Raw genomic sequence first — 6,045 nt, forward strand, 5'->3', positions numbered from 1 at the left:
GTAACAATTCTGTGGCCCTAAGTAACAGTTCTGTGGCCCTCAGTAACAATTCTGTGTCCCTGAGTAACAATTCTGTGGCCCTAAGTAACGGTTCTGTGGCCCTCAGTAACAATTCTGTGTCCCTGAGTAACAATTCTGTGGCCCTAAGTAACGGTTCTGTGGCCCTCAGTAACAATTCTGTGTCTGTCCCTGAGTAACAATTCTGTGGCCCTAAGTAACGGTTCTGTGGCCCTCAGTAACAATTCTGTGTCCCTGATTAACGTTTCTGTGGCCCTAAGTAACGGTTCTGTGGCCCTCAGTAACAATTCTGTGTCCCTCAAGAAACAATTCTGTGTCTGTCCCTGAGTAACAATTCTGTGGCCCTAAGTAACGGTTCTGTGGCCCTCAGTAACAATTCTGTGTCCCTGATTAACGTTTCTGTGGCCCTAAGTAACGGTTCTGTGGCCCTCAGTAACAATTCTGTGTCCCTCAAGAAACAATTCTCTGTCTGTCCCTCAGTAACAATTCTGTGGCCCTAAGTAACGGTTCTGTGGCCCTCAGTAACAATTCTGTGTCCCTGATTAACGTTTCTGTGGCCCTAAGTAACAGTTCTGTGGCCCTCAGTAACAATTCTGTGTCCCTCAGTAACAATTCTGTGTCTGTCCCTGAGTAACAGTTCTGTGGCCCTAAGTAACGGTTCTGTGGCCCTCAGTAACAATTCTGTGTCTGTCCCTGAGTAACAATTCTGTGGCCCTAAGTAACGGTTATGTGGCCCTCAGTAACAATTCTGTGTCCCTGAGTAACGTTTCTGTGGCCCTAAGTAACGGTTATGTGGCCCTCAGTAACAATTCTGTGTCCCTAAGGTAACGTTTCTGTGGCCCTAAGTAACGGTTCTGTGGCCCTCAGTAACAATTCTGTGTCCCTGAGTAACGTTTCTGTGGCCCTAAGTAACAATTCTGTGGCCCTTAGTAACAATTCTGTGTCTGTCCCTGAGTAACAATTCTGTGGCCCTAACTAACGTTTCTGTGGCCCTAAGTAACAGTTCTGTGGCCCTCAGTAACAATTCTGTGTCCCTGAGTAACGTTTCTGTGGCCCTAAGTAACAATTCTGTGGCCCTCAGTAACAATTCTGTGTCTGTCCCTGAGTAACAATTCTGTGGCCCTAACTAACGTTTCTGTGGCCCTAAGTAACAGTTCTGTGTCCCTCAGTAACAATTCTGTGTCTGTCCCTGAGTAACAATTCTGTGGCCCTAACTAACGTTTCTGTGGCCCTAAGTAACAGTTCTGTGGCCCTCAGTAACAATTCTGTGTCTGTCCCTGAGTAACAATTCTGTGGCCCTAACTAACGTTTCTGTGGCCCTAAGTAACAGTTCTGTGGCCCTCTGTAACAATTCTGTGTCTGTCCCTGAGTAACAATTCTGTGGCCCTAACTAACGTTTCTGTGGCCCTAAGTAACAATTCTCTGGCACTCAGTAACAATTCTGTCTGTCCCTGAGTAATAATTCTGTGGCCCTAATAACGTTTCTGTGGCCCTAAGTAACAGTTCTGTGGCCCTCAGTAACAATTCTGTGTCTGTCCCTGAGTAACAATTCTGTGGCCCTAACTAACGTTTCTGTGGCCCTAAGTAACAATTCTCTGGCACTCAGTAACAATTCTGTCTGTCCCTGAGTAACAATTCTGTGGCCCTAACTAGCGTTTCTTTGGCCCTAAGTAACGATTCTGTGGCCCTCAGTAACAATTCTGTGTCCTTGAGTAATGGTTCTCTCTCCCCAAGTAACGTTTCTCTGTCCCTAACTCTGTCCCTAATACAGAGCGGTCTGCCTCTCTTGAATGACTGGAGGCAAATGAAGATTTCTAAAATGGCCGCTATTTATAGCTCGACCATTACACAGTGCTGGCTGGCTGGCTGCTGATTGGCTAATGTGATCACATGTCATTAAGGAATGCATTATGGGTCAGCGCGCCTTGTCTGCGCGCCTTCCCAGACATCCCCGCTCCGTCGCCGCACATGTCCGCCGCCATTTTAGGAAAAATTTTGATTTGCGCGTCCGAAGTAGGCTATTTTCCAATATTCGACTCGAATTCCACTTCGCCTACTTCGATTCGCTCATCTCTAATTATAACCAGAATGAGTTAATGAAAATATGCTGTCAGTTATGTGTTACAGAACTGTCCTCACAATATTCTTCTATTCCTTATCTTAGCTTAGCCTTGGTAGAGGCGCTGATAGTATCCAATTATTTCTTGGTATTAACAAGCACCTGTTTCTGTTATGATACAATTAAATGTCAAATATTTCTGTTTCATGAGAAAATAATTGTTTGTTACTTGTAACTGATTACAATGCCTGAGAAAGTCATGTTCACAGCCTTGACAAGTATCTAGCCAGATTCTATTGTATGTAGCAGATAAGTGTTTTGAAATATTGTAGACACATTCCTTATTCCTGGGAAAGTTCAATTTTGCTTCTCATCATTATTCAGGATTGACGTCAATGCTTGTATCTGTATTCAGCCAATCAATTACTGACAATTAAGTGTTTCCCAGATACTCTGTGCCCCCCACCTTTGTTTCTTGTTATATTAATCCTCTTCCCGCTAATACAAAATTGTAGATTGATTTCACCTATCATTGTGTGCACTTGTCTACTCCCTGAGGTGAAGTCAGTCTTCTGGATGTCCATACCTTCAACAGACTGATCAAGACAGATAGCCAGGGGCTAGCGACAACCTTTCACCGTCCATGCAGGGGGGAGTCTAATGCAGTCACAAATTCCATGGCACCAACCTCCTCCTACTGCTCCACCTGGGATCCCAAATCTAGCCGCTGTTGCTGAGGAGGGATGGGTTCCGACTCACCCTCCGGTATCAAACATTCTCCAGCACACTGAGAAGTAACTTTGCTGCTTTCTCCAACCTCACCTGGGGGGTCTGACAGGTCCCCGGATGACACCGCCTCTCTGATCTGGCCCCTCGCGGCCGCTAAGGATCTGTCACGGGCTTGCCTGAAACGCTCCTCATTCATGTATTTCTCCCACATGAACCCGCTGGATGCTTTCTGGGCCTCCACTAGATCACATTGCTGGCGCACTGCCTGCTCCATACACTCAGCTCAGGCTTCATAGACTGCCGCTTTGTGCTCCACACAGGATCATAAGATGACTTGAACTTCCGGAGGTCATTTTTCATTCTGACCAGCTTGTCTTCCTCCTTCCCAATCCTTGCCACATGGGGGGCCACATGGCCCCGATAAGCCGCATACGATTCCCCACCTTTAGGGCCTTTTCCCAGGTCCTCAATAGCTGGCAGGTCAGGACCGGTACTAGGAGCCCCAGGGGTCCCTCCTCCCGGATCATGGCCGGGCTCTGCCATCCTCTCCTGGGTAGTGCCAGAAATTTAGTCCCTGGCTCAGACTGAGGCCTAGCAGGACCTCACACAGCACACACTGTCTGTGTAGCACCACGCCCACTTCCTTCTAAGGACACTCAGCTGTAGGAATCCTAGAAGGGTGTGATTGCTAATCTGCTCCTCATCCCTTAGTGTGCACCAGATTGTATGTAAGATTTGTATCTGCCAGTGTGTGGTCCACCAGCTGGATTGGAGTGGAGTCTCCCAAGAGGTAGTGCAGACTGTGAAAGTATATCAGGTCCAGTCTTACATACGGTTTTATATATTGAAAGTTCAGTCCCCCTTATTCCCTTTTACACCAAGTCACGGCCTCACGTGCGCCTCGGTTAGCTAGTCGCTGTGGGCGTGTCAGGAATGGACTGGCCAGCAATGGTGGGACTCACCTGCCTTATGGACTGCAGTACCAGGGCTGGCCAGCGGGTGCTCCCAGCAATCAGAGACCCAATCTTGCAGCCAGCCAAACACCTGAAACTGCTTATACTGGTGTATTTAAGGGATGGCCAGACCTGCAGACTCTGCCTTGGTGTGTGTTTGTCCGATGTGCCTCTGCCCGGAGTCCTGCCCGGTGTGCCGCTGCCCAGAGTCCTGCCCGGTGTGCCAGTCTTTGATATCCCGCCAGTTACCAGACCCGGGCGGTGGAACATTTTGCCCAGCTAGGACTGTTTGGAGCGTCCTGAGGCCGCTCCTTGAGGGGGGGGGTACTGTCAGGAATGGACTGGCCAGCAATGGTGGGACTCACCTGCCTTATGGACTGCAGTACCAGGGCTGGCCAGCGGGTGCTCCCAGCAATCAGAGACTCAACCTTGCAGCCAGCCAAACACCTGAAACTGCTTTTACTGGTGTATTTAAGGGATGGCCAGACCTGCAGACTCTGCCTTGGTGTGTGTTTTTCCTGGGCCCTGTATCCTGTTCCTGCATCCTGTTCCTGTCTTGTTGCTGACCCTGCCTGATCTGTACCTCTGCTGACTTCTCCTGCTCTGACCCCGGCTCGTTCCTGACCATCCCTCTGCCTGACCCTCTGTACCAAGCTGCCCGCTACCTGCTGAACCTGGCTTGTGACCCCGACCATTCTCCGCCTGCTCCCCCTGTACCTACCTGCCCGATTGATATTGACCTGGCCTGCCTGACGAAGCTTGCATTGTATGTACAGTTATCTGTGGGTGGTTGGTTTGGTTTGTTTGCACTGTATTATGTTTAGTATTGCACTGCGTTTATGTTTGTATTGTTAGTGTTAATAAATTATATTTATAACATAACTGAAGTCTGCGTTTCCCTGCGTCAGTCACACACCTCTGGTCACACCCGGGAGCCCTGACATTACACCAAGGCCAATCCTGACCAGAAGTGGCTGCACAGGGAAGCCATCTTGGCTTGTTGCTGGGAAGGATGGATCTGGATGAGGTTGTGTATTTATATCTGCTAGTGTTTGATGACAGAGAGTATGCTTATCAGACTCTGAAGGAGTATCCCCGGGATGAACTGCTAGAATGTATACGGCTCGCTCATGTTCTAGTAGATCAGGGCACAGAGTTCTCTGAGGTGCAGCCTTTGAGGTTTGTGCTGAGTTGGTTTCATCTGGTTCCCCCGAATGCAGGGATGAATTTTTGCCGCCATTTAGTGCCGACCAGGTAGAGTCCCTGGTGTGGTTATTAGAGGATGATGTGGGTTACTTTCTGGAGCGTTATTCCACATGTTCGCCACAGACACTAAGAGATTGTATAAACGCAGTGCAGTCATTGACCAGACAGGCTTTGTGTAAGCTCAGCTTTGTTCAACCCATACTGCAGACATGGACAGACTTGTTGCACCCAGCCTCAGTCAGCTTACAAAGACCCAGTCCTGCTTCTAATCTATTTCCTCAAAGCTCTATTCCTGCATTCCCAACAGCTCCTCCTGCCCTGCTATCTACCGCATGTCAGTACCCTGTTCCCACTCGCTGCACCTATCCTGCCTTTAACCCTGTAAAGAAGTCCTCTGTAGCAACTGCTCCCTCCTCTGTTCCATCCTCCAGCTCTTCTCTGTCCTCAGCTGCTCCATTCGTTTGCAGACCTGCGTTTACTTACGGTGCTCCAGTAGTTAAAACCAGAAAAAAGCGAAAATTCTTTCCAACCAATACCATCCTGCCAGTATCCAAACCGGTGAGCCTGCCGTCTGAGAACCTGCCTTCCGTGGTTCAGCCTGGTGCCTCGGCACCCGCACTTCAGCCTGATGTCTCTACCCAGCCTGATGTCTGTACCCAGCCTGATGCCTGTACCCAGCCTGATGCCTCTACTCAGCCTGATGCCTCTACCCAGCCTGATGCCTCTACCCAGCCTGATGCCTGTATTCAGCCTGATGCCCCTACTCAGCCTGATGCCTCTACTCAGCCTGATGCCTCTACTCAGCCTGATGTCTCTACTCGGCCTGATGCCTCTACTCAGCCTGATGTCTGTACCCAGCCTGATGCCTCTACTCAGCCTGATGCCTCTACTTAGCCTGATGCCTCTACTCAGCCTGATGCCTCCACTCAGCCTGATGCCTCCACTCAGCCTGATGCCTCCACTCAGCCTGATGTCTGTACCCAGCCTGATGCCTCTACTCAGCCTGATGCCTCCACTCAGCCTGATGTCTGTACCCAGCCTGATGCCTCTACTCAGCCTGATGCCTCTACTCAGCCTGAT

Source organism: Staurois parvus, unplaced genomic scaffold (genome assembly GCF_062004578.1).
Source record: "Staurois parvus isolate SC_StPar_1 unplaced genomic scaffold, SC_StPar_1.0 ptg000966l, whole genome shotgun sequence".
Classification (NCBI taxonomy): Eukaryota; Metazoa; Chordata; class Amphibia; order Anura; family Ranidae; genus Staurois; species Staurois parvus.